General features: G+C 44.2%; 1 long non-coding RNA gene across 1 annotated transcript; it reads right to left on the bottom strand.

Moving 5' to 3' along the window:
• Positions 1–582: 582 nt before the first annotated feature.
• On the bottom strand, positions 583–6,108 carry LOC120297257. The gene is made up of 3 exons (XR_005553749.1): positions 5,724–6,108; positions 4,565–4,642; positions 583–1,162 (listed from the first exon to the last, which is right to left on the bottom strand). It is a non-coding gene; the product is annotated as an uncharacterized LOC120297257 (long non-coding RNA).
• Positions 6,109–8,621: the final 2,513 nt, after the last annotated feature.

Below are 8,621 nucleotides of genomic sequence, written 5' to 3'. Positions count from 1 at the left end.
TCTTCCCCTTCCTTCTTTCCAAGCAAGGGAATGTACCAATGAGGGTCACAGTAAACCTAATCCAGATAGATCAGTGGTTCTCAACCTTTTTAATGCCGCGACCCCCAACCGGTCGTAAGTCGAGGACTACCCAACCGGTCGCAAGTCGAGGACTACCCAACTGGTCATAAGTCGAGGACTTTCCCTGCCCGGGAGCGCTGCACATGCATGGTGCCACCCCCTGCGCCAGCTGAGGCATAGCTGGCAAGGGGCAGCGACGGCACAGAGCGACCACCGGCTGGGCCACCAGCTGGCCCAGCCCAAGGGAGGTAAGGCACCCGCCGGGCCCCATGTGCGCCAGCAACCCTCCCTGCGCCCACCGGCCTCCCACCTCCCACCCCTGGCCCTCTTTTACTTACATTTTTAGTAGTTGCTCAGCAGGGAGGAGTGGAAACTTCCAGACAGCTCGCCTTCACTGCAGACAACTTGCAGCACCATTTGCAGAATGGAACTTTTGGCGGGCTCAGCAGGGCAGAGACAGCCTGGACAATTCCTATTGGCTTTTGAAAGCCAATAGAATAAAAGGGAGTAGCACAGCTAAGGAAAAGGGGGAAAAATGGCGGACTGCGTTGTTTGGCGACCCCCGAGAAATGGTCGTTCGACCCCAAATGGGGTCGCGACCCACAGATTGAGAACCGCTGAGATAGATAGAACATCTATCTATGCTATCATAATGGCAGAAGTGGAGGACGGGATTGAAATATTTAAAAAATGCCTTTATTTCATGGCTGGCTAAGGAATTCTGGGAGTTGAGGTCCACAAGTCATAAAGTGGGGATCTCTGCACTAGAGCATCCCCAAGGTTTGGATGGTCCTAACATTCACGGTCTTCCAAAAGGCCCTAAAAGCCCAATTCTTCCCCCAGATTCTGGACCACAGAGTAAGATTCACCCATTCAGAATGAAATATTTTTGATGGATCATCAAAACGATTAACCTTAATTATTCCATTCATTTTGTTATTGTGTGATTCCTTTTGTTGATTCTGGGTCCTGAGTTTCATTTTTTTAAATTTCTTTGATTTTTCTGCTTCTATCCAATTGTCAGCTGTCCAGAATCACTTCAAGTTGGAGAAGAAGTGTGTGTGTGTATATACACACACACTTGTGCATGCACACCAAAAGCCTGTGGAGGAGAAGGGGGGGAAAAAAATCAGCAAAACATTTGCATTATATGACTTTTAGAGAAACTTGGGCATCAAAAAAGGTGTTTTGCCTCCAGCAACATCTGCTAATAAATTTATCCGGCAAGGCTAAGTGTTTCTGCCATGTGATGTCAGATTTCATTATGCACATGGAATATTTAGAACCTTGTAAAACTGTAAACAAGGAAATGGTTACTGAAATAAACTTTCAGAATTTTAAGAATAACTGGAACATTCTGCTGAAATGTGATAGGTAAAAAGGTGTCTTTAAAACATGCCGAGGTCTCGTTTGCCAACCCATGGCTGAGGGAAATAAATCATCATGGCATTTCTAAACTATGTAGAACTTGGACCACGTCAATACATGTAAACTGATATTAGATGGGGAAGATCCATATGCCAGTGGATCTCAATATTTGGATAACCAAATGCTTGGATATATTTCTGAAAGATGTTTTCTGTTATTCGATGACTGTAAGAACCAGGGCTGCCACCCGGTGCGCAAACTGCATGCTGCATAAGGGCACCAGATGAAGAGATCGGAGAACCAGTTGTACATTTTTTTAAAAAAAAAAAAATTCAAAAGCTATGTGGCATAGCTATCGGGAAAGAGAACACCTGAGAAAAGATAAAAACATTTTGAATATTTTAAGCGGGGGTGAGAGTACTATGTGGAATTCTGCACAAGGGCACATTGTATGTCAGCCACAGCCATGATAAAAACATAAAAATAGTTAAAAAGCATCCAACTTTGGCAACTTTAAAACCTACGGACTTCAACTCCCAGAATTCCCATGGTTGGCTGGTGAATTCTGAGAGTGAAAGTCCACAAGTCTCAAACCAGGGATCCTCAAACTTGGCCCTTTTATGACTTGTGGACTTCAACTCCCAGAATTCCTCAGCCAGGCAAGCCTGGCTGAGGAATTCTGGGCGTTGAAGTCCACAAGTTATAAAAGGGCCAAGTTTGAAGACCCCTGTTATTAAGGTTGGACACTCTTGACCTAAAGCAGTGCTTCTCAAATAGTGGGGCGCGCCCCCCAGGGGGGGCACGAGGCTCCGTAAAGGGGGGCTCGTTTGACCTCGGCAAATACTGTCATATTGGATTTCTAGATCGGATCATCCGACTCACTCGCAAGCGGCAGCCCGACGCGGAGGACAACATGACCGCCAACGCACGTGACACATGCAAAGGACCTGATTGGATAGACATGATGCTTTATCCTGATTGGCCAAACCCGCCCATGTGACTTTTAGACCCGGAAATCGGTCCTCTGTACAGAAAAAAAATTTTTACAGTCGCGCGGGGGGCGCGAAATGTTTTCTTCTTCCTAGGGGGGCATGACAGAAAATAATTGAGAAGCACTGACCTAAAGGAATCAAGTGGAGGCTACAGCTGTTCCTGACAGTCCAGATGCCTCTGCGGGGTTCATAAATAGGATATGGGACTCTCAACTATGATCCCTCATTACATTAATCCTTGACTTATAACCAATCACTTAGTGATCATTTGAAGTTACAATGAATGGCCCCAAAGCTACTTCGGACCCCATTTCAAAGTTCTGACATCGCCTTCCCCTCCCCATTCCTCCACTGTCACAGGATTGCACTTTGGGGACTTGGCAATTGGATCGCATTTACATCCATTTGCAGTGCCTCACAGTCATGTGACTGTGATTTACTACGTAAACCGTCACTTATTTTCATTTTCTGGCACAACCAGCCCTATAGCAAACAACGAGTTCCCTTAACGGTAACCCAATTTGATTTACAATTGCCGTATTCTCGTAATGGCCACCACAAAAAAAAGTTGTAAAATTGGATCCAGTCATGTGATGACCTGCTTTATAACCATCACAATTTGTGACCCTAATTGAGGGGCTTATTTACATTCTTAACTCAAGGACTCCCGTATCATGCTTGCTAACTCAAGAGATAACACTGAGCCCCCATTGTTACATTCATTACAACATCACATTGTTGCATCCCTTTCTTCTTCTGTGAATGTATTTATCCAAAGTGGTAGTAGCATCACCGTGTCTTTTCAATATTTGCACCTACTGATATACAATTGAAAAATTATTATGGTTTTTTTTCCAGTTGCATGCATGCTAATCTTCTTTTAGCAACTACCTGATTTAGCAACCACTATGACAGTGATGAAAACGTAACCTTGTGACCAATGCTTGCATTTATGACCTTCACAAGTTTGTAAAAGGATCACTAAAATCACATCATAAACACTTAGTAACTGTTTTGTTTAACAACCAAGCTGCCAGTCCCAACTAAATGAAGACTATTTGTATTTTCTTTCAGGATGAATGGTAAACAGTGGTTGCCTCTAGGCAGGGGTAGGCAACCTTGGCTCCTTTATGACTCGTGGACTTCAACTCCCAGAATTCCTGAGCTATGCTGGCTCAGGAATTCTGGGAGTTGAAGTCCACGAGTCATAAAAGAGCCAAGGTTGCCTACCCCTGCTCTAGGGAAATATGCAATCTGCATTAATGGGTGAAATTAAGTATATGCATAAATCTCATCTTGATTCCAAAGAGGTTGTAAATCAACTCTCACAGTGCAGTTTTTGAAATGGAAAGGATAACAGTGGAAAGAGAGGGGGGGGGGAACCAGACAAGGCTCTGTTTGGTAGTTTTTCTCACAAGGATATATAGTTAAAATCCCCAACTTTGGTAGCCTGGCAACTAGCTGAATATCTGAGCTGATATGACTGATATGCATCAAGCTGATGCGAGGCAACATGAAAAGGTTATCTATAACACTACACAGAAATGTTTAAGTTAATTCAATTTAAATATTTCATCGCTTGATACTAATATGTCCCTAAGTTGACGGTGCAAGCAATGAAATTGATGCAGGTACTAATTAACCAGGCTTTACCAGCATAGCAGAACTTGTTATAGCTGTGCTGAACTGCTTCTTGCATGGTGAGAGGGGCTCCAGTCCAGCCACCTGGATCTTAGCCTTCTCTGATGCCAGGTGGTATGTTTGAGTTTGCCTGGTGGGTTTCTCACAGCACCAAAAGTAAGCAGGAAAATTCCTCAAGGGTGTGGATTTCCTTGGGGTAATCTAAACAGACTTTGCTTTTCCCTAGCTGAGCAAGTAGGCTGCCTTCCCAAAGAAACATTCCAGTTTCTAGTTCTTGAAAATGCTGGAAATTGCAATTATCCCATCCAACAACTGGCAAATGCAATGGTCAAGACAAAAAATAACAATTTGGACAATTTCTTCAATGGAAATTATATCAATTCGTTTTGAAATCAAAAGGATCTACTTTGGAGGGGATCCGAGGCTGTGACTGCACATAAGAAAATGACAAGAACAAATTAACTGAGGGTTTATAGGGATTTGCAATAGTTTAGTGTACTCACAAAGATAACAAGATCAATCTCCTCCAAGCCCACGCATCCTCACTCAGCCAGAAGCCTTTTTGTGTCCGGCAAGGTTCCCTTATCAGGTAAATGTGCAAGAAATGAATTGAAAAGGAGATTTTAAGAAAGCACTTCCAAAAACCTGGATCCAAAGTAGTGCATTAAAAAATAAATAAAACCTGCCCTGACGAGATCATTCCAAACCGAAAGGAGAAAAGGACAGTTATTTTAACTAGACTCAGAAATCCCGCTAAGCCATCGTTTATTTAACCGTGGTTTAGTGACTCAACCACAGTTGGCTGCATGGAGGTAAATAGGCTAAGTTCTCCAACACAGCCTACGAACCCCAACCGTCGGGCTCCCCCCCCCTCCTCCCAGCGCAAGCCGGAACCAAACAAACCACCTTGTGGCTTCAGATGACAGGTGAACTTCACCCCCCCCCCCGTTGGGGCCGAGTTTGCTCATTTCAGTTCAGATCTCCGGGAACTTCCCAATTCTCTCAAAAACAGACCGAGAAAACCATTACCCCAAACTTCAAGGGGTTCTCTAAAGGAGGAGAAGGGCGGTGGAGGGAGTTACCCCTTGTTCTCAGGGCCCTTCAACCCAAAATATCGGTGGAAAGCGCCCTGGATCTAACTCCCCCGGGGAAAGCCCTGATCCGGATTCAGTGGCGCATATAAATTGATTTTTAGCACCCGGGGAAGTCTCATACAGCTGAAAGACTCTTACAAGGAGGAGGGGATCAACTTATTTTCCAAAGCCCCAGAGGGCAGGACGGGAAACAACGAATGGAAACTAATCCAAGGAGAGAAGCAAGCTGGAATTCAGGAGAAACTTCCTAACAGTGAGAACAATTGAACCAGTGGAGCATTTTTTTGCCTTCAGAAGTTGTGGGTGCTTCATCACTGGAGGTTTTTAAGGAGAGACTGGGTACAGCCACTTGTCTGAAATGGAATAGGTTCTCGGGGCTGGACTAGAAGACCTCTAAGGTCCCTTCCAGCTCTATTCTGATTCTGAATTTTGATTCTGAAAAGCACTAGTTCTTGCCTCCTTGGGGGGGGGAGTAGCAGAGCGTCCCTCTTCCCCCCCCGCCCCCGGTTTGGCAGTGACTGTCGCTACCTTGTCAGTTACGTCGTAAAATCTGTAACTTTTGTTATACCGTTTCCACGACGCTAGCAGTTATGCGTGAAAGCTGGCGCATTTTCCCGTCGAGTTTGACGCCCTCCCGGTCTTCCATTCCCACGCGAGCGTCGAGGATAGGGAAGAGGTCTTCTACAAAAAGAACTGGATCCACAATCCCCTGGTGCCTAGTCATTTCCGGGGTTGAGGCCTCGCTTGGCGGGGAAACTCGCAACCCAGTCGGATCAGAAACAGCTAATCTCCCCCACTACACAATATGCCAGACCCACACCGGAACGGGCCAGGGTTAGCTGCCAGTGGGGAAAAGGCGATCGATCGTCCATTTTTTAACAAATGTACTTCGGACTGCAGCTGCGTCGTTTAATTCTCTGCCAAAGCATTTGAGCATAAATCACATGGACCTGAATGAGGCACGTTTTTAAATTAGGCGAGAATGAAGGAAGGGGGGGGGGGGGAGGAAGAGAACGAATAAACTTTTAAAACTTGTTTTGTACATTTTGATTTTGTGAAAAACAGTAATTCGTTCTAAGGCCAAGTTTTAATTTTTTTTTATTTTTATTTTTTGAAAGACTCCCTCCCTTCCGGTTTTAGCTGTTCCAAATGCTCTTTATTATTTTTGAGCTAGTAAAAGCATCCAGCGGCTAGGGCTTTTAATGCTTGCTCAATGAAACAATAACACTTCCAGCAAACCACAGAGCCCTCTATGCACGCATCAACGCAACACGGGCTTGATCGGATTCTAAGGTTATATGACCGTTTCCGAAAACAAATCCATGTAACTAGTCCTCAAGATCACAGGAATCAGTGTTTCGAGATACGCTGTTCTGAAGACAGAGCGTCATGGAAACCAGATAGCCTGATCTGCCTTACGGTGGGTACCTGATTTCTTGCTTCGCAGTAACTATCCCTGAAGGCAAAAGGTTGCCCAGTCAGGTTGGCTAATAGCTCCTTCCCGTTTATCCTAAAAATAGCGATTTCTCGTAGTTTTATACAATGCGCCAACTTTATATATTATGTATATTATATATTGTACTATGCAGATAGATAAGAGACAGTATATGATATGATATATGATATATATATGATATAAGATATATATGATAAGATGATATGATGTATGTGGGTATATGCATAATTCTGTATTTATTTTTGTCATATTTATGTAGTGTATATTGGAGGTGGTAACTCTTTGAGAGCTGTATGCAACAAAATTTCATTTTAATGTATGCCGATTAGCGTACATTCAAAGTGACAATAAAGTTATTGTTCTATTCTATGATATGAGATATGATATAGTCACACACACACACACACACACACACACACACACACACACACACAGCAGTGGTGGCTGAAGCTGCAGTTTGATAACCGAAGGAAGGCCAGTTTCTATGGATATTAAGCAGTTAGCAGTGAATCCCGCCAACTTAACCAGGAGTTTCGTTGGGATTTTTACTTTGATCTCACTATCAAAGTGATTCTGGGTGGTTTACAGATTTAAAAAAGGCATACGGACAATAAAACTTTAAGATGGCGCCTGTAAAGATGTGAATAAAGCTCTGCCCGTTATATACAAGATTTTTTAAAAAAAAAAAAAGCAGATCGCCCCGTTGCGTCGTCCATCTTGACTTTTTTGACCTCACGCAACTCATGCAGGCATATGACCGGTTCAAGGGAGAGAGTAAGCGATGGGGCTGGGTTGCATTTTACACGTATCAGAAACTGAAGGAACGTTGCCTAGGCGCCGGCGTGTTCTTCGCGGAGTCTTGCCGCCGCCCGCCCGCCCGCCCGCTTGCTTCAGAAGATTTAAGTTGGGTCCGTGGGAGAGACGTGTGAAGAGAGGGGAGAAGGAGGAGCCCACGGAGTAGATGCGGGGACAGCCGAGGGGGCCGCAGCGGGCTTTTCCGCGCGAGGGCAGCGCCCCCTTGCGGGAAAGGTAAGCACAGAAACGAGCGTTGTCTTGCCGCACTGGGAAATGCTTCGTGCCCAACTCATTCGGTCGCCCTGCCTAGACCTGTCGCCTGCGATTTTTGCTTTGCTTCCTTTGTGCTGGGATTGCCCTTGACTAGATGAGGTTTCCCGAGATTGAACAGATCGGTCTAGGAGGAATGGGGCTATGTTGGTGGTGCTATCAGATGGTAGAAATCAGAGGGGAAATAGCTTGGCGATGCAAGGATTTAGCTGGCTCAGGATGACCCAATAGGCAGGAATACAAGCATTTAATAATAATAATAACAACAACAACAACAACGATATCTGTAATGCCATCAAACATCTACAAGCAGCGGCATAACAAAATAGCAACAATGGTGCATTGGAAGATCTGCAAGAAATATCATTTGCCTGTAAGCAAAAACTGGTGGGATCATAAAACAGAGAAAGTCATAGAAAATGATAAAATTAAACTGCTCTGGGACTTCAGAATTCAAACAGACAAGCACCTGCAACATAACACCCCGGACTTAACAATTGTCGATAAAAAAGACAAAAAAGTCTGGATAGTGGACCTGGGGCAGTGCCTGGAGACAGCAGAATAGACAAGAAAGAACTGGAGAAGATAACAAAATACAAAGATCTACAAATAGAAATAGAAAGACTGTGGCAAAAGCAAGCAAGGGTAGTACCAATAGTAATAGGCGCCTTGGGTGCAATCCCAAAATGACTGGAGCACCACTTGAACACCATTGGCATTGACAAATTCACTATTAGTCAATTGCAAAAGGCGGCCTTATTAGGAACTGCTTCCATCCTGCGATGATATCTGTAATACCATCAAACATCCACATCTGGCTATCCCAGGTCCTGGGTAAGGATTCAATAGGTAGACAAAATGCCAAATCCAGTCTGAATATTTGGCTGACTGTGCAATGATCAATAATAATAATAATAATAATAATAATAATAATAATAATAATAC

This window comes from Crotalus tigris, unplaced genomic scaffold, assembly GCF_016545835.1.
Source record: "Crotalus tigris isolate CLP2741 ecotype Arizona unplaced genomic scaffold, ASM1654583v1 scf7180000023608.1681014, whole genome shotgun sequence".
Taxonomy (NCBI): domain Eukaryota; kingdom Metazoa; phylum Chordata; class Lepidosauria; order Squamata; family Viperidae; genus Crotalus; species Crotalus tigris.
This window is presented reverse-complemented; position numbering and strand designations above follow the sequence as displayed.